Here is a 21,499-nt window from a genome sequence, read left to right as displayed (position 1 = left end):
GTTTATTTGTGTTTGCTAAGTGGGGTATGAAAGTCTTGCTGTAGTATTGCTGATCTTATTCTTACATTGAATTGAGTACCATCAGTAACCTGCTTTACTAATGAGAGGTAGGATTCAGAGTTTTTTTCTGGATAGTTTTGTAAATGTAAGGCATCTATTGAGAGTTGATTATGGCTGAATTTTATATTAGCATCTGTACATCATCACTGGGAAAACAATACCACATGGCTGACCTTTTCGCTTTTCTGTTTGTTAAGCAGTTGGCATGTTTCTCTCAATGCTCAGGCTGTTGCTGTGGAAATGAAAAATCTTTGACTCTTCACAAAGAAAATAGAGCTGTAACAGTACCATGTAACTAAAACATAGGGGAAAAGGTGTAAATTCCAGATAACTGCTAAATAATCGAATAATTTGAGTCAGTGGACTGAAGTGGCTTTTCTTGGGGAAGTCCGGTTTTTTTCCAAAAAGTCGTGCTGTCCTGAAAGTCTTTCTCGGAATGCTCAAATGTCCTACTTTTTTGTGTTTCCCCTTGACAAAGTATTTTATGCTATCAATTGACCGTGGAAGTATATAAGCTAGGAACCACCAGTTGCACAACCTTGTCTACAATCTTTATTTATTTACTGTTAATGTTCTGCACTGTTAATGTCTACATGTTAAGTTTTGTTTTCGACTGGTTCAGGTGGTGAGGATTTAGATTTCCATTGTGGTAAGCAGAGTGGAGAAGTTGTACGGGACATGTGGCAGTATTAAATCCATGCAATCACTGTTTAATCATGTCAAAACAAAAGTGAAATTTTTACTGAAATATAAAAAGTGAGTTTCCTTTTATAGCCTATAGTGGAGAAACTGTTCAATTTCATTTGTTTTCCTTAGTGAACTCTTTGTGCTCGTTGTTGTTGTTGTGGTCTTCAATCCTGAGACTGGTGTGATGCAGCTCTCCATGCTACTCTATCCTGTGCAAGCTGCTTCATTTCCCAGTACGTACTGCAGGCTACATCCTTCTGAATTTGCTTAGTGTATTCATCTCTTGGTCTACCTCTATTATTTTTACCCTCCACGCTGCCCTCCAATACGAAATTGGTGATCCCTTGATGCCTCAGAACATGTCCTACCAACCGATCCCTTCTTCTAGTCAAGTTGTGCCACAAACTCCTCTTCTCCCCAATTCTATTCAATACCTCCTCATTAGTTGTGTGATCTACCCATCTAATCTTAAGCATTCTTCTGTAGCCCCACATTTCAAAAGCTTCTATTCTCTTCTTGTCCAAACTATTTATCGTCCATGTTTCACTTCCATACATGGTTACACTCCATACAAATACTTTCAGAAATGACTTCCTGACACTTAAATCTATACTCGATGTTAACAAATTTCTATTCTTCAGAAACGCTTTCCTTCCCATTGCCGGTCTACATTTTATATCCTCTCTACTTCAACCATCATCAGTTATTTTGCTTCCCAAATAGCAAAACTCCTTTACTACTTTAAGCATCTCATTCCCTAATCTAATACCCTCAGCAGCACCCGATTTAATTAGACTACATTCCATGATCCTCGTTTTGCTTTTGTCGATGTTCCTCTTATATCCGCCTTTCAAGACACTGTCCATTCCGTTCAACTGCTCTTCCAAGTCCTTTGCTGTCTCTGACAGAATTACAATGTCATCAACACCTGCTTTCTTCGGGATTGGAATTATTATATTCTTCTTGAAGTCTGAGGGTATTTTGCCTGTCTCATACATCTTGCTCACCAGATGGTAGAGTTTTGTCAGGACTGGCTCTCCCAAGACTGTCAGTAGTTCTAATGGAATGTTGTCTACTCCCGGGGCCTTGTTTCGACTTAGATCTTTCAGTGCTCTGTCAAACTCTTCACGCAGTATGATATCTCCCATTTCATCTTCATCTACATCCTCTTCCATTTCCATAATATTGCCCTAAAGTACATTGCCATTGTATAGACCCTCTGTATACTCCTTCCACCTTTCTGCTTTCCCTTCTTTGCTTAAAACTGAGTTTCCATCTGAGCTCTTGATATTCATACAAGTGGTTCTCTTTTCTCCAAAGGTCTCTTTAATTTTTCTGTAGGCAGTATCTATCTTACCCCTAGTGAGATAAGCCTCTACGTCCTTACATTTGTCCTCTAGCCATCCCTGCTTAGCTATTTTGCATTTCCTGTCGATCTCATTTTTGAGACGTTTGTATTCCTTTTTGCCTGCTTCATTTACTGCATTTTTATATTTTCTCCTTTCATCAATTAAATTCAATATTTTTTCTGTCACCCAAGGATTTCTACTAGCCCTCGTCTTTTTACGTACTTGATCCTCTGCTGCCTTCACTACTTCATCCCTCAAAACTACCCATTCTTCTTCTACTGTATTTCTTTCCCCCATTCCTGTCAACCGTTCCCTAATGCTCTCCCTGAAGCTCTCTACAACCTCGGGTTCTCTCAGTTTATCCAGGTCCCATATCCTTAAATTCCCACCTTTTTGCAGTTTCTTTAGTTTTAATCTACAGTTCATAACCAATAGATTGTGGTCAGAGTCCACATCAGCCCCTGGAAATGTCTTACAATTTAAAACCTGGTTCCTAAATCTCTGTCTTACCATTATCTGAAACCTGTCAGTATCTCCAGGTTTCTTCCATGTGTACAACCTTCTTTTATGATTCTTGAACCAAGTGTTAGCTATGATTAACTTATGCTCGGGACAAAATTCTACCAGACGGCTTCCTCTTTCATTTCTTACCCCCAATCCATATTCACCTACTACGTTTTCTTCACTTCCTTTTCCTACTACCGAATTCCAATCACCCATGACTATTAAATTTTCGTCTCCCTTCACTATCTGAATAATTTCTTTTATCGCATCATACATTTCTTCAATTTCTTAGTCATCTGCAGAGCTAGTTGGCATATAAACTTGTACTACTGTAGTAGGCATGGGCTTCGTGTCTGTCTTGGCCACAATAAGGCGTTCACTATGCTGTTTGTAGTAGCTTACCCGCACTCCTATTTTTTTTTTTTATTCCTTATTAAACCTACTCCTGCATTACCCCTATTTGATTTTGTATTTATAACCCTGTAATCACCTGACAATAAGTCTTGTTCCTCCTGCCACCGAACTTCGCTAATTCCCCCTATATCTTACTTTAACCTATCCATTTCCCTTTTTAAATTTTCTAACCTACCTGCCCGATTCAGGGATCTGACATTCCACGCTCCGATCCGTAGAACTCCAGTTTTCTTTCTCCTCATAACGATGTCCTCCTGAGAAGTCCCCGCCCGGAGATCCGAATGGGGGACTATTTTACCTCCGGAATATTTTACCCTAGAGGACGCCATCATCATTTAACCATACAGTAAAGCTGCATGCCCTCGGGAAAAATTACGGCCGTAGTTTCCCCTTGCTTTCAGCCGTTCGCAGTACCAGCACAGCAAGGCCGTTTTGGTTAGTATTACAAGGCCAGACTGTTGCCCCTGCAACTACTGAAAAGGCTGCTGCCCCTCTTCAGGAACCACACGTGTGTCTGGCCTCTCAACAGATACCCGGCACCTATGGTACGGCTATCTGTATCGCTGAGGCACGCAAACCTCCCCACCAACGGCAAGGTCTATGGTTCACGGGGGGGGGGGTCTTTGTATTCAGGCAACAAGAAAGTTCGAAAAAGTGAAAACCTTTCTCATTGTCAAAATACTCTTTAATGAGGTATCGTGTCCTCACTTTTGTCATGAAATGTCAAACAAAAATGGCGTTCTTGATAAAATACCCAAAAGTGAAAAGTACGGTGACAGCAGAATAATTGTAAAAAGTTGTTTGGGATCATCAGACTGTGTGATACAAAAGTAGCCTTCTATGTTCACTACATTTTGGTAACACAACCTCTATCCTGTTTTTTTCCTTAACCAATCCAATGTCTTGTTTTTCTTTTTAATGAAAATGAAATGGACACCGTAGGTGAAAAGTATAAAAACTTGCAACCACAGCACACTGTCGTTGTTTATTACACGTCTCTCTCTGTTCAAAATCATCTTTTCAGTCATAACTACAGTTCATGTAAATTGACTGTGTTTCATGTGCATAGCAGCAGCAGCAGCAGCAGCAGCTTTATTCATCCGTAGATCTCTTTTTATTAGGATATAGGACATGTCAAAGTATTTACAAGTTTAGACGAATTTAAATGTAAGCTAATTTGTGTATACATACATTTATGATTTCTAGTTAGAGACGATCATTAGATTTACTCCTGGTATACAATACGTTTTTTACAAATAACTTATTAAATAATGTAATTCCACACTGTTCACTCATATCTCGCTATCAGTTTTTACACACACTGTACACACATTGTTTTATAACACTTCACTCACTACACACACACACACACACACACACACACACACACACACACACACACACACACTGGTGATCTCTGGGCAATTTTCTGTACTGCAACTTCCCATTTGTTGAGCTCAGAAAGAGGAGGAGGTGTTAGTATTGTGCTATGCATAGCTTAGGGGTATGTTTTTGTAGAAAAGGAAAAAAGAAGGGAAAAAACACAGTGCAAAGGTGTTATGTGGAATGTAGGATGTTTTATAATCGTTATCATCATTTATTTGTATATTACATTTTTAACGAAATCCCTACTCTGCTTTATCAGAGTAATCCTTCAATGTACAAAATGTGTTGCATAACAAGTACTTTTTAGCCGCCTTTTTAAATAAATGTATTTTTGCAATTTCCTTAATCTCTTTTGCTAATTTATTGTACAGTTTTATTCCTTGGTAGAAAATGCTGTTTTGAGTTTTATATTTATTTTTCCTTGGTAAATGTAAGTTGAGTCTAGCTCTTGTTTCTGTTATTTTTAATGTGTACAACTGACTGGTAAATGTATTCACACAGAGCAGTTAAAGTCCCCAGTTTCTTGAACAAATCTTTACAATGAGCTCGACTACTGTTTTTGGTTATTATTCTTATGGCTCTTTTCTGGAGTTTGAAAATTGTGTTCATATTTTGTGCATTTGTTCTCCAAAAAAGAATGCCATAGCTAAGAATTGAGTGTACATATGAATAGAGTGTAACTAAAAGACACTGCATGTTACACACTTATGATAGGATTGTAAGGGCATAGCATGCTGATGACATTCTGTTGGCAAGTATCTTTGTGTGATCACACCACTTCAACTGAGACTCAATATTCACTCCTAGAAATTTTGCATTTGTTACACAGTCTATAGAGGTGCCATCTACATTTAATTTAACATCGTCATATTCCCACTTCAAACTGAAAGTCATGGCATTTTTCTTTATGTTCAATGTCACTCTGTTGCTTATTAACCAATCATAAACTTCCTTAAGAGTTTCATTTGCTTGCTCTGCGAGGAGTTCTCTTGTTTTCTCAGTGACTATAATATTGCTGTCATCAGTAAAGAGAATTTTTTCACTATGAGTAACACCTACGAAAGCCATTGATGTATATCAGGAATGGTATTGGTCCTAATATGCTACCTTGCGGAAACCGTATATTAATATATTTTGGTTCTGGTAAGTGTTTTACTAAATGCTTAGATCTATATTTGGTGTATGTGTTATCTCTTCTCTTTGTACCCTATCTGCTAGGTATGATCAAAACCAGTCATTAGTTACGCCTCTTATTCCTAATGTTTCTAGTTTATTAAATAGAATCTTGTGTGACTGTGTCAAACGCCTTAGAAAGATCCAAAAATATGTCTGTGACACACTCATCTTTGTCAAGAGCATCAAATACAACTTTTGCGAATTCTGATATGGCTGACTCCTTATTTTTGCCACATTGGAAACCAAACTGTGATTTGCTTAAAAGATTGTATTTATTCAGATAATACATTAATCTTTCTTTCATAATTGCTTCTATTATTTTTGAGAATGATGACAGCAGGGAAATGGGCCGGTAACATTCTGTCTCTTCTTTATTATCTTTCCTAGGGAAAGGTACAACTCTTGCCTGTTTTAACTGCTCTGGAAATGTCCCTGATGTGAAGGATTCATTTATTATATTTGTTAAGGGGCCTTATATAATTTCTATGCATTGCTTCAGTACACACATTGGTACTTCATCTACACCTACTGACGTTTTATTTTTTAGTTTTTGAACAGTTTTATTAACTTCATTCTCTGTGATTGGAGGTAATATCATTGTATTTAGTGCAACATTATTTACAGGTGTTACATTTGTTTTGGGAAACTTTTGCTGTAACTTCTCTGCAATACTTGAAAAATGTTCATTTACATAGTTTCCTAAGTGTTGTGGATCATTTATTACCTTATCCCCCTCCCTCAGCAGTATATTATTCTGCATTCGTTTGCCTCTCCCTGTTTCCTTTTTTGTAACATCCCAGACTGCTTTGCTTTTATTCTCTGCATTATATATTATTTCGTCATTAAATGACTTTTTTGCAGCAATCAGCACCTTCCTATAGATCTTTTTGTACCTATGATAGAAATTTAAGAATTCTGAAGTATTGCGAATCTTTTTCATGGAACTGAGATATTTAAGTGTTTGGGAGGACTACTTAATACCTGCTGTTATCCATCTATTCTTGTGATATGTTGATATAGACATACCTACTTCTGGAAATGCCTTTTCAAAGTTCAATTTAAATAATGTGGAGAATTTAGGGAATTTCTATTCACATTCATTTCCTTATACATTCATCCTGGTTTTCTTTTGCTAGTTCTTTTGAATTATCTTTTCTTTTGGTTTCTGATAGATGTTGCTTGTAGGCATGTAGTTTAGGGAATGATTCAATGCCCATTTTTACTGTTATTTGACAGAGATTTTTTTAAAATTATTTATTTACATGTCAAGTTCCATAGGACCAAATTGGGGAGCAAATCTCCAAGGTCAGCATATGAAATTATGACATAAAAGTAATAACAGATAAAAATAAAATGTTTATGAACCCAAAAAAATGTCAGTCCATAAATTTAAGTAAACACAATCAACAATACAACCAGAATCAGCTTAATTTTTCAAGGAACTCCTCGACAGAATAGGAGTAGTGACCCATGAGGAAACTCTTCAGTTTTGATTTGAAAGCACATGGAATACTGCCAAGATTTTTGAATTCAAGTGGTAGCTTCTTCAAAATAAATGCAGCAGTATACTGCACACCTTTCTGCACAAAAGTTAAGGAAGTGCGATCCAAATGTAGGTTTGATTTCTGCCACGTATTGACAGTGAAAGCTGCTTATTCTTGGGAATAAGCTAATATGGTTAACAAGAAATGACAGATCCTAAATGTGGGCTTTCTACGACAGTTTACTATCTATCTGAACACCTAGAAATTTGAACTGTTCAGTTTCACTAATCATATGCCCATTCTGTGAAATTAAAATGTCAGGTTTTGTTGAATTGTGTGTTAGAAACTGTAAAAACTGAGTCTTACTGTGATTTAGCATTAGTTTATTTTCTAAAAGTTATGAAATTAGGTCATGAACTGCGCTATTTGAAACAGAGCCAATGTTGCACAATATTCTTTAATACCAAGCTAGTGTCATCAGCAAACAGAAATATTTTAGAGTTACCCATAATACTAGAGGGCATATCATTTATATAGATAAGGAACAGGGGTGTCACCAACACTGATCCCTGGGGTACCCCCCCCCCCACCCCCCACCCATTTGACCATACCACAGTCAGACCCCACATCACAGCCATTCTCAACACTGTGAATAATGACCTTTTGCTGTCTGTTGTTAAAGTAAAAGGTGAACCAATTGTTAGCTACTCCCCATATTCCATAATGGTCCAACTTGTGGACCAATATTGTGTGATAAACACAATCAAACGCTTTAGTTAAATCAAAAAATATTCATAGCATTCGAAACCTTGTGTTTAACCCATCCAATACCTCACAGAGAAAAGGGAATGTAGCATCTTCTGTTGTTAAATGACTTTGAAAGCTTAACTGTACAATTTGATAGAAAATTGTGTGATATAAAATGATCAATTATCCTTACATACACAGCCTCTTCCATAACTTTAGCAAACACTGATGGCATAGAAATATGTCTAAAATTATCTATATTATCCCTTTCTCTCTTTTTACATAGCGAGTAGAAGAGAAAGTGTGCTGACTCCCCGCCCGTTAACACAGGCAGCATAGGATGGGTGGTGTGCCTGCGAACTACGAGCAGCACTGTCGCTTGAGACTCAAGTTCGTGCAGTTTTGCTTTATCCGAAGGTGTGTTTCACTATTGTCTGTGCTTATTTTGCGAGTGAATTTATGGTGTTGTGAGTGAACGTTGCAGAGTAGAAGTCTCAGGTGAACAAGTGGTGTTTAGGGATATAGTTACTCATATTTGAAGAAGGATAAAAAATGCCGACTTGTTTCGTTCCAGCGTGCAGATCTGGGTACCGAGAAAGTAAAGGTAAACATTTCTTTAGGCCTCCGAAAGACGAAGTAGAATTTGCAAAATGGGTCAGAGCAATTCCTCGGAAAGACAGAATTCTAACTCACAATTGTTTCGTGTGTGATTCACATTTCTGTGAGAAACTTATTATAAAAGCTGATGTGTTCAGCATCGAGGGTAAACAAGTTAAAATTCCAAGACAAAGGTGGTTTCTAAAATCAGGGGCAGCTCCTCATTTATTTCAAAATGTACCAAAATATCTATCAAAAATATTATACAAAAGAAAATCACCTCCAGTAAAACACTCACAAAAGAGTAGCTGATGTAAAGAAAATGATGTTTGCCAGGGTTTCATCTGTTGAGGAAAATATACAGAAGGTACTGGATGAAGTGCTCATTTCACTAAAGAGAACATTAAAGTGTAAGAAGCTGGAAGTTGTGCGGTTACGTAATAAACTAAGAACAGCAAATGTAGAAATCAATCTACTGCAAAAGCAGCTCTTAGACGAAACGCGTAAGACAGCTCAATGAAATCTCCTAGATCATTCCCAACTGAGTAAGAAACAGAAAATGATAGTAGACACTATGATAAAGAAATGCCAATTAAAAAGCACTAAGGGAATGCAGTATGATGATGAGTTTCTTCTGGACAGCGTGCTCTTAAAAATTAAGTCGCCCAAAGGATACAGACATTGTTTGAAGAATGGTTTGTTGCCACTTCCTTCTGAAACACATCTTCGAAATTTAGTAAAGGGTCTCAAATGCTCATATGTAATCAATAACACTCTGTGGTGGCCATTAAGAATTATTTTCGGGAAGAACAAGATGAAAACAAACGCTTAGGTGTGCTTATTTTTGATGAAATTAAGTTCCAAGAAGGACTGCAATTTAATAACAATTCCCTGAAAGTTGATGGTTTCGTCAATTTAGTAGTGTATACTCTGGATGACTAAGAATAAACGTGCCAATCATGCTCTTGTATTCATGTTTGCTCCTCTGTTGCATAACTGGATCCAACCTGTTGCTGTGTATGCAAGTCGCACTGCAACTCCAGGCGACGTCATCTTGCAGGTATTAATTTAAGTGATTATCCAGCTGGAACAAGCCGGAACAAGAACTATTGCATTCACTTGTGATGGCAGTCAACTGAATAAAAAGGTCTAGCAATGTCTTGGAATTAGAGGCAAAAAAATAAAGTAGCTTGCTCTATATCAAATCCTGTTGACGAAACCAGAAGAGTTTGGGAATTTTCAGACACTGTTCACGCAATAAAGTGTGTAAGAAATAATTTCTGTGATAAAACTGAAGTACTTTTTAATGATGAGATCGTCAACTATAATTTTTATTGCAGAATCTATCAAGATTTGCCAGATTAAAAGTTTGCCTCAAGTTAATTTCCACCCACTTGAAAGCGATGTCATTTCAATGAATGAATGTAAGATTAGCCTTGCAGTTATTCAGTAACTCAGTAGCAACGGCATAAAATTCTTCAGGGAAATCAAAGCTATAGGATTCGAAGGCAGTGAATCAATGGAATCATTCACTAGATGTATGAACAACATAGTGGACACATTTAATTCTTCGTTTCCTAAGGATACATTGTACAAAAACTCAGAGGCTCACAAAACATTAATGAAATGGAAAAGCATTCCTGCTGATAAAAATAACAGCTTTGCTTCCGAAAGAACTCTCCAGTCTCTAAGAGTAACCATTGAAAGCACATTGGAGATATCTGAATATTTGTGGGGAAAAAGGTTTCAGCTATGTCTTGACTGCAAAATTTAATCAGGACCCACTTGAACATCATTTCGATATCGTAAGGTCTCTTGAGTTGCAATGATCACCCATCAGACTTCTTGAGCTTGCACACGTTACAGTGTGTTTACATTCCTTTAAAACTAGCCCTATCTTCTGCCAGAAACTGCGAACATAAATGTGAATTTTTGGACATCATATGTATGCCAAATGCGGATGTTAGCCAGACATTTGCAGCAAAAGAACAGAGACAGAGTTCTGGATATGGAAGACATAATTAAAAAAAAAAACTGTGTGTTCCAGATAACTTCATATAGGCTTATCCCAATCCACAACATATTCCATAGAGTCTTGAAAGCACCACAGGAAAGGAATGTGTAGTTTATCATCTGGCAGGTTACGTGGTGCATCAAGCAAGAAAAGCCGTAAAATGCCATAAGTGTTTGTGCCTCTTAAGTGGAAATTCATCCGACATCCCATTCTCTTTACTTACATCTATTACAGATTAAGGCTCTTCTACAGAAAAGACGTTGGTCACATATCTATCGAAAAGCATCTTCAATGTTCTTATGCAGGTGGAAAATATAGTCGCGGTGAAACTCCACGAGGACAGTTTGAGGTGACATTTTGTTATGATTGCCTCAATAGTTTGGACCACATAAGTGTTGAAATATCTAACGTTGGATGCTGCGAAGATCATGTGATGGGCATCGGTCCCTAATTGATTCTTCATTATATGAAATGCCGGTTTTTCACTGGCATTAAACAAATTCGGAAGTCTTCAGAAACTTCAAAGACTGCCCAGAAACTATCCAAACTAGGTGACATATGCAGCGTTTGGCATAATGACATGTATTTCCGTGGGTCACAAGCGGAGCAACTGACATCTCGCTGCAGAACCTGTGAACTAGCGGAGACAGCACACTTTCTCTTCTACTCGCTATGCCTTTCGTAAAGCGGCTTTACTACTGAGAACTTTAATCGTTCATGAAACTGACCATTCCTAAAAGAAAAATTACAAATTGGCTAAATACAAGACTAACATGTGCAGCACAGTGCTTTAATATTCTGCTAGGCACTCCATCATGACCATGAGAGTCCTTAGTCTTCAGTGATTTAATTATTGACTCAATCTCCCTCTTGTCTGTATCACATAGGAGTATTTCAGACATCAGTCTCGTAAAGGCATTTGCCAAGAAAGTTATATGATTCCCTATAGAAACTAAAATTTTATTTAATTCACCAGCAATGCTCAGAAAATGATGTTATATATTGTACACATATTTGATTTATCAGTAACAGAAATATTTTTACTGCGAACTGACTTTATATCATCGATCTCGTGCTGCTGACTAGACACTTCCTTCACAGCTGACCATATGGTTTTAATTTTATCCTGTGACTTAGCTATTCTATTTGCATACCACATACTCTTTGCCTTCCTAATAACATTTTTAAGCACCTTACAGTACTGTTTGTAATGGACTACTGTAGCTTGATTGTGATTACTACTAACATTTTGGTATAATTCCCACTTTGTTCTACAAGATATCCTTATCCCACTAATCAGCCACCCAGGCTGCCTATTACTGCTAGTACCCCATTTAGAATGTTCTGACGGAAAGCAACTCTCAAAGAGCATGAGAAATGTGTTAAGGAAAGCATTATATTTACCATCTATGTTATCAGCACTATAAGAATCCTGCCACTCTTGTTCCTTGACAAGGTTTAAAAAACTCTCTATTGTTGTTGGATTAGCCTTCCTACATAGTTTGTAATTAAATATGACATTTGTTTGAGTACTAAAGCCTTTTAGTGTTAAAATTTGTGTATCATGGTCTGAAAGGCCATTCAACCTTTTACTAACAGAATGCCCATCTAGTAATGAAGAATTAAATTTTTTTTTTTTTATCAATGGCTCTGCCACTATTCCCCTGTACCCAAGTTGGAAAGAACACAGTCTGCATCAGATCATACGAATTTATGAGATCTACCAACATCCTTTCTCTTGCACCATCATATACAAAGTTTATGTTGAAGTCACCACACATAATTAATTTCTGGTACTTCCCACAAAGTGAATCAAGAACCCTCTCTAGCTTGAGCAGAAATGCTCTTTAGTCAGAGTTAGGGGACCTATAAACAACAACAACAACAAATGTTCAAATGTGTGTGAAATCTTATGGGACTTAACTGTTAAGGCCATCAGTCCCTAAGCTTACACTCTACTTAACCTAAATTATCCTAAGGACAAACACACACACACACACACACACACACACACACACACACACACACACACACACACACACACACACACACACATGCCCGAAGGAGGACTCGAACCTCTGCCGGGACCAGCCGCACGGTCCATGACTGCAGCGCCTTAGACCGCTCGGCTAATCCTGTGTGGCAACAGCAGCAGCAGCAGCAGCAACAACAACAACAAGTTTAGTTTCACTAAATTCAACTGCCCCTGCACTACATTCAGATATCTGTTGAGTGCAGTGCTGTGATACGTCTATGGACTGAAATGGAATACTGTTTTTTACATACATGGCCACTCCCCCACCCCACAAGGAATGCCTTGAAAAAATGGCCAGCTAATCTGTATCCTGGTAAATTATTTAAGTGGTGCTCTGATATATCAATAATTTCAGAGTCAACATCTGTAAGCAGTTCACTAACTTTATCTCTAATACTTCTTATATTTTGATGAAATATGCTAATTCCTTCTCTACTTGGAAACATTACATCCTCTTAAGGTGATCCCTTAGTTACCGGGACTTCATTTAATCAGGTATATCCATCAGCTGACTTCAATCTAAAAACAGTGCAGCTCTAACACCAACTACTACAGGAATTTTTCAACAAGTGAACTCACCACCACCATCCACTACACTGTCACATAAAAGCTTTGCCAGCCTCCCATTCCCATAAGTATTGAGGTGCAGGCCATGCCTAGTGAATCCCGATCTACTGATAGACTCAACTGGCACCACTGAGATGTGACCCATGGCCTCAGCCATCAGCACCCTCCCCAGCCCCATGTTAACGCACCTAACAGCCGCACTAAGGTGAGGCCAATCATGACGCTGAAACAGTTGCACAAAATGCACATTAGTGCCACCAGTTTGAGTAGCTGTCTTTACCAGGTCACCACCTACATCATATTCCCCATCCCTATCAAGACTGTTCCCTGCTCCACCCACTATCACTACCTGATCCTCCTCCATAAAATTTCTACGTAACTCCCCTATGCTGTCAGTTACTTGAGCCAACCCTGCACTAGGCCTCACAAAACCGGTGACCTGGTACTCACTCCCCAACACTTCCTGCAACTGCTGGTCCACACCTCTACCGTGCAAACTACCTAGCAGCAGAACCTTCTTCCTTCTGTAAGACTTTGCAGCTGACCTAGGCCTCCTAACTGCTGAGGACTGCTGCATGTTCCCTACATCTACAGCTACACAAGGCTCCTCTCCACTCAACTCTGACAGTTGGTCAAATCTATTGCATATACGCAAAGATAACTGTCTGAATACCTCCTCTTCCTAGCTGCCTTCTTGCTAACTGCCAGTTCCCATTCCCCACGACCCTTCACCCTCCTCAACCTATCTAGTTCCTCCTTTGCGCGTTGTAACTGCACCTGAAGGGCACAGATCTTATGCTCGTGCTCCTCTATCAACTTATTTCTACTACAGATTCTGCATTCCCAGGAGAGGATCTTGCTAGAATGCCCACTGGCTTCCCCACTGCATTCCCCCAATGAAAATACTTTGAAGAAATCCCACACCGTAACCCACTACTCACAAACCTATGACAGAGACCACACTTCTCACTTGTGGTAAAATTTTATAGTTATTGAAAAAAACTATACGTCTACATTACCAAAGTTCAGTTACACCAGTAGAACTATTTATAGAACTAACAATAGCGGTCTCGAATTCTCTGTCCGCTGAGAAAGCAACTACTTGTATTAATACTACTACTCCACAGCTAATACCAATACCAACAAAAATTTACAAAATTGTTAGCTAAAACCAAAAATTCAAATGGCCACTGGAACACTCAACGAAATTAGGACACTCAACGAAATTAGGACACTCAACGAAATTAGGACACTCAACGAAATTAGGACACTCAACGAAATTAGGACACTCAACGAAATTAGGACACTCAACGAAATTAGGACACTCAACGAAAATGTTACTGAAATATTTCACTAGAAACAGTAAGAAACATCAGCTGAAAACAAAAGCATGAAATTTACTAAACGACTTCAATGCGCAGAAAACTCTAAAAAAACACAGTGAGTGAATGTTTCCAAAACTTTATTAAATCGTTATTTCGCCACAAACCGCACAAAACACTGCTGAAAACTCTTAAAATTAATAACTGCATAACAGTGCACAAATAAGTTTGTCAGTATTTAGCTTTATAACCGCTACAGATGCAGTGCACGCCGCAGAATGTAAACGTACTACTGAGGCATGAGGCTTGATGAACGACATAAGCACACTCACAAATAACAGACCACTCGAGTCAATAACACGGGAAGAAAGACTGAGATTAATAAAAATCCACTAATAAGTTACTTTTATAGTAATATAGTCAGAGATCTTTTACAGGTACATCACATTTTTCCCTGTCCATGTTTGTGGCCACATGGTCAATTACTGAATGAGGGTGCTGCTGGATTCATTTATGGTATTAATGTTGATGGTAATGTCCCCACACAGAATTATGTTGACCTTTGTACTTGAGACTTTATCTAGAACTTCTGTTAATTTATTGAAAAAAGTGTCCACACTACCACTACTGGGAGATATTACACACACACACACACACACACACACACACACACACACAAATTTCTTGGTGATATCAAGCCCTGTTAATTCAGTGCGTCACTGTTCCACCACTGTATTGAGTTGGTGGGTGGGTTAAGCAGGGGTTGGGTTGATTCTCATCCCTGAGGGACCTATATTTGTTTCCTGCAGTAAAAGTCAAACTGGTCCTAAATTCAACATATGTCTTGTACCACTTTAAGCTGAGGCACTGTTATTCCCCCAAATACATTGATTCTACCACTACTACATGTCACAACAGTACAGCCAGGTGTCCTTTACTACTAGCTGGTGAAAGTACTCTTTAAAGACTTGTTTTGTGACTAAGACACTGATGATCTTTAAACTTGAACCTTTAACCTCCAAGCAACCAGCCAGCCAGCCAACCAACCAACCTACCTACCTACCTGTACAGTTGTGTGTTGGTCAGTACACCTGTTTGGTGAGAAGTGTTGTATCCTCATATATATTTATATTTGAGCCTGGATTTTCTATCATTGTACATACTAGCAGATAATTAATTTTGTTTTTCAACATATTATTTTAGGCTGAGGGCTGAGCCCATAGTCAATTAGAAGACTTCCTCGTCATTTTGGCTTTGTGGTAGAAAGTCTTCAGACATATTACTTTAACTTTGTACTGGTGATTCACTATAATCAGTATTACAGATTCTCCAGTTCCTATTTCTTTTGACATTTGCATTTGTACTCCACAAGCCACATTACAATTTGTGGCAGAGGATACATAAGTAGTACCAGAGTCATACCCCACCACCACCACCACCACCACCACTTTCCTGTTCCATTTGGTACACAATTAAGATATATTATGTAAGTGTAAATTTGTTTCATTTTATCCTCATTATCATTATTCAGTATTTATGTCGGATGAAATAATGTTTTGCTTTACTCATTTTGGTATATGTCTCTCAGAAACTCCAGTAAGACTTTGTGAGATGCACAGCATGTTACTCGTAATGTTGTTCACCGAAGCTCATTTAATATTTATGTGATACTCATGTGCTGTCTAAGCATACTATCGATGAATCGTACAGCTGTTGTATGAATCTTCTCTACCGCTTCTGTTACTCATTCTTTGCAATGGTCCTCAGCTAATGAAAAGTACTCCAGGTCCAAAGAAAGGTGTTACAAGTGACCCCCTCTGTAGATCTCTCCTAATAAATCTGTGTCTGTTATTTGCCTTCCACACTGCTAGGCTATTCCGCCTTCAGTCATTCTGATAGGTTAATCATTGGTACTAGACAGTTGTAACTATCTTCACAGACTGGTCAAATAGCCAAATGACATGAGTCTTACATCTGTTTGGTTATATTATGTTACATTGACTTACATTTATGTTAAGTTGCCAGTCTTTTCATCAAGTATTGATCACCTGCAAGTTTTCTTGCATTTTCTAACACCCTTCTAATGACGTGACCTACTTGTATGACAGTGTCAACTGAAAATAGCCTCAGCAGCTACAAACATTACTTGCCAATCTAATTACAAAGATTATGATCAGGACCAATTCTGTCACACCACCTTTAGATACACAGAGCACTACTTTAGATTCTGAAAAGTTTCACCCCGAAGAATGACATATTCGGTTCCATTTTCAAGGAAGTCCTCATTGCAGCTCCATACATACTCATATATTTTGTAAGCACACATTTTTTATGTATATGTAAAATGGAAGGGGCAGATTTGTATATTGATTTTACAAGAAGTTGACATCAGTGAGCTAGATCCGTAGCATTGCACATCCACCCTACGAGTCTACAGACCGTAAAGATGTATGCCTCTTTCCAACGATGCAGAATACTTTTTGTTTGAGTGACCTACGATAAAGTTTTGCTAAAAGGAGGGACCATATCTTCCACATATTGGACGGATGTTTGCCAGTCAGGTCTGTTGGACTTTCCTCGATAAATGGGTTTCTGCTGTGTGAAAATTTAAAGTGGGAACTGTACTGAGATCACCTTTAGTGAATGTATGTCTGGCGCATGCCTAAGGTTGCTGCAGCTGTGCTGTGAAAACCTCATGTATAAAGGTGTTGTGGATGTTGAGAGTTTGGTTATGATATTTTTAAAAATTCTGATAGTGCCAAGTTAATTGTGTTTGAGAGAGTTGATACGTGAACTCGAGATTAACTTTACACTGACAAAGTATATTGTTCATGGTGGGTAGAACTTGGTTACCATTGCTGTTGTGTCATGCAACACATTTTTAACATTATACAAGAGTAATCACAAAAATAAGGTCTCCTATATTTTTATAAGTACATAGACCTGAAACTTCCTGGCAGATTAAAACTGTGTGCCCGACCGAGACTCGAACTCGGGACCTTTGCCTTTCACGGGCAAGTGCTCTACCAACTGAGCTACCGAAGCACGACTCACGTCCGGTACTCACAGCTTTACTTCTGCCAGTACCTCGTCTCCTACCTTCCAAACTTTACAGAAGCTCTCCTGCGAACCTTGCAGAACTAGCACTCCTGAAAGAAAGGATATTGCGGAGACATGGCTTAGCCACAGCCTGGGGGATGTTTCCAGAATGAGATTTTCACTCTGCAGCGGAGTGTGCGCTGATATGAAACTTCCTGGCAGATTAAAAGAAGTAAAGCTGTGAGTACCGGACGTGAGTCGTGCTTCGGTAGCTCAGTTGGTAGAGCACTTGCCCGCGAAAGGCAAAGGTCCCGAGTTCGAGTCTCGGTCGGGCACACAGTTTTAATCTGCCAGGAAGTTTCATATCAGCGCACACTCCGCTGCAGAGTGAAAATCTCATACATAGACCTGTTTATTTCTACAATGGTTTACATCAGTTTACAGCTTGAACATTTAGCTATTTTTCGACATAATCACCATTTCTGTCGATGCATTTTTGTAGACGCTGTGGCAGTTTTTGTATGCCCATGTCATACCAGCTCGCCGCCATGCTGTTCAGAAAGTTATTAACCTCTTCTTTCACTACTTTGTCGTAGCTGAATCGCTTTGTAGCCAAATGTTCTTTTAACCAAGGGAACAGGTGATAGTCACTGGGCGCCAAGTCAGGACTATAGGGTGGGTGGGTGATTATGTTCCCCTGAAACTGTTGCAGGAGAGCAACGGTTTGCCGAGCGATGTGTGGGCGAGCGTTGTCATGGAGAATGTGTACGCCCTTGCTCAACATTCCTCTTCTCCGGTTCTGAATTGCCCATTTGAGTTTTTTCAGAGTCTCACAGTACCTGCCAGCGTTAATTGTGGTCCCAGCAATTCAGCTACGATGACGCTATTGAGAGTTGATACCCAGTGTTGATACAGTCTTTTAAGATAGGCGTTTTGGGCTGCTTTTGCCCAGTCTAAACTTGAAATCATCCGAAAGTTGGCACAGAACAGCCAACACTCGCCAATGTTGTCCCTCAGTCGGGCCACATGGTATTGGCAGTTTGATAGTAGTGGTTAGTAGTGGTAGCAGAGCATATTTTTTGTTGAGGGCACTAAGCTGGTTATCCTGGACTGATTCTGGTGTTCCTATACAGATACCTTTATGGATGAGTTGTGGCTGCTCATGACAGTTAGTGATCCAAAGTTCTCCTTGACCACTTGCAATACTTATGATTATCTCTGGCATGTAGATTTCATTTGTGAGCCTGAATAGCTTTTTGGAATTCACAAAGGGTTCACAGTTTAACTGACCATCCAGGTTGATGACAGAAACTCGTCTCGTTGATGTCAGCAGGATAATATCTTCAATGCCAAATAACTGCCCAGAGCAATCTTCATGTGCTTGTTGAAATAACTTTGCCAGTCTGAAATTCTGATCTTCCACAATCTGTGACTGCTTGTGATGCCTACAAGAAGTCCCATCTGAGAATATTATTATTAGTACATTTCATTAAAATAACAAATCTGAAGGGCCGTATTCTGCCATTGATAGTTATTCTCACAATACATGTTCCTGAATGCTGAACATATTTCCCATTCGTGACTTTCAGTGTCGTGGAACTTAATATCATGTAACATAGACTGCTTTAGCTGGCGGCGATGAGAACTCGTCATTACAGAAAAAGTATCCCCAGAATCTACTAATATCTGGACAGTCTACTAATACCTGGACAGGCTGGCCATTGATGGTGCTGATGAGATTTCCTGACATCTTGCTAACTTTCACCCATATAGGATTTCCATCTGTGGTGACCTCACCTCCACAGATAGTCACCTCGCTCAGTTTTCTTGAATTTGACAGCTAGGAAAATGGCTGACACAATCTGTACTGTGACGAGGAATGGCTATGGCTGATTGAGGAGCAACCTCCTCCAAACTACAGTGATGGACCTCATCTGACAGGTCGTCTATAATCGTAGACAGGACTGTCATGACTAGGACTGTTGTGATGGTTGACATCTTGCAGCCAGTAGTCACTGAACACTCACCACGTTTCACTTCAATACTGGACAACATATCCAGCGTATCCACATTTAAAACATACTGCCATACTGATCTCTAACTTAAAAATGTCTGTTCTTCTGCAAGGTGTTATACAGAGAATGACACTAAAGGTAGGCAGACCTCTCCTTCAACTTTCCCATTCAGCCCCTGATGTCTGGGGTCAACATTCATGGCTGCTATCTCTTCTATACATGGTCTGACATAACTGACATGCATAAACTGCTGTATCTCTTCTCTTACCATCTTTCACAATTGCCAAAGGGAACACATTTGGGAGTCTGTCATCTCTCTTTCATCCCGCTCTTGGTCTGTTTCATTTCCTCGATGCACTGGCACTACTTCATGAACTTCTCAGTTGTTGTGACATTCTTTAACAGAAGAGCTTGCTTCATACGTGCTGTGACTTCTTTCATCAAGTGTTACATTTTGTCAGCATTTGTCATATTCAGATTCACAATGTGTCAAAGGGCCAACAAATTTTCTATGTAAGCCTGCATCATTTCCTATAACATTGGACCCCATTCTTATTGTTCTTCTGCTATGTGGACTTGCTGCTGATTGTCGCCAAATGTTTATTCCAGTTTGGACAAGAATTTATACAAGCTGTCTAGCTTCTCTTAATTGTTCTTGAAACAGCTGCACTGTGTTATCAGAGTAAAAGTATATATGTGCCAAACACATAACATCATCCCACCTGTTGTATTAGACAACTCAATCAAATTGTTTCAGCCGTTTCATTGTGTCCTGACCCACTTCTTTAGAATGGACAGGGACTGTGATTGCTGTGTTCGGATGAGGTCTGAGTTGACATCCCTTCGCTCACAGCTGCAGGCGGTGCTGACTTCGGTTGCACAGCTGGAGGCTGTTGCCAATGGACACCACTGTGGGGAGCTGGACTTGGGTATCACGGGGATGTCAACCTCGTCCCGTCTGCCCCAGATCGGTCTGCCGCTGTGGTTGCCCCGGTTGCTGCCTGCAGTGGGGCTGAGCCCTCACCTGTGGTTAATTGGGAGGTCATTCCAAGGCGTGGCAGGCAGCGAAAGACGTCCCCGGAGGCTGATCAGAAAGCCTCCCCGGCGCGTCTGACAAACAGGTTTCAGGTACTGTCTCTGGCTGAGCCAGATACAGCTACCTGCCCTGTTTCAGAGGATGATTCTCAGCCTTCAAGGTCCGGGCAATCGCAGAGGGTGGGCTTATTGGTAGTACCAATGTTAGGCGCGTAATGGGTCCCCTTAGGGATATGGCGGCTAAGGAGGGGAAGAAATCCAGTGTGCATTCCGGGTGGAGTCATTCCTGATGTGGAAAGGGTCCTTCCGGATGCCATGAAGAGCACAGGGTGCAACCAGCTGCAGGTGGTGGCACATGTCGGCACTAATGCCGCGTGTCGCTTTGGATCTGAGGAAATTCTCTCTGGATTCCCACGGCTATCTGATTTGGTGAAGGCTGCCAGTCTTGCTTACGAGATGAAGGCAGAGCTCACCATCTGCAGCATCGTTGACAGAACCGACTGCGGACCTTTGGTGCAGAGCCGGGTGGAGGGTCTGAATCAGAGGCTCAGACGGTTTTGCAACCGTGTTGGCTGCAGATTCCTTGACTTGGGCCATAGGGTGGTGGGGTTTCGGGTTCCGCTGAATAGGTCAGGAGTTCACCATACTCAGCTGGCGGCTACACGGGTAGCGGAGGCTCTGTGGCGTGGACTGGGCGGTTTTTTAGGTTAGAAGGCCTCGGGAAAGTACGGGGTGGGCTGCAATCTCAAAGGGTGCATGGAAAATACAGGATGTGCTTTGATCAAGGAACAGTCGGAATTGTAGTTGTAAATTGTTGTAGTTGTGCTGGGAAAGTCCCTGAGCTTCAAGCGCTAATAGAAAGCACAGAAGCTGAAATCGTTATAGGTACAGAAAGCTGGCTAAAGCCTGAAATAAGTTCTGCAGAAATTTTTACGAAGTCTCAGACAGTGTTCAGGAAAATTAGATTAGGCAGAATTGGTGGTAGAGTGTTTGTGTCTGTCAGTAGTGGTTTATCTTGTAGTGAAGTCGAAGTAGATACTCCGTGCGAATTGGTATGGATGGAGGTTA

The 21,499-nt window shown here is 39.8% G+C and overlaps 1 protein-coding gene and 1 non-coding gene across 4 annotated transcripts in view; one reads left to right on the top strand and one right to left on the bottom strand.

Moving 5' to 3' along the window:
- The window catches only part of LOC126248053 (protein transport protein Sec16A-like), a 252,926-nt gene that overhangs the window by 64,806 nt on the left and 166,621 nt on the right, over nt 1-21,499 (top strand). The window lies entirely within an intron of this gene.
- Trnas-uga (transfer RNA serine (anticodon UGA)) lies at nt 17,314-17,388 on the bottom strand. Its single transcript has one exon. It is a non-coding gene; the product is annotated as a tRNA-Ser (tRNA).

This window comes from Schistocerca nitens, chromosome 3 (assembly GCF_023898315.1).
Source record: "Schistocerca nitens isolate TAMUIC-IGC-003100 chromosome 3, iqSchNite1.1, whole genome shotgun sequence".
Lineage (NCBI taxonomy): Eukaryota > Metazoa > Arthropoda > Insecta > Orthoptera > Acrididae > Schistocerca > Schistocerca nitens.
Note: the sequence above shows the minus strand (reverse complement) of the source record. Positions and strands in the feature narration are given on the sequence as shown.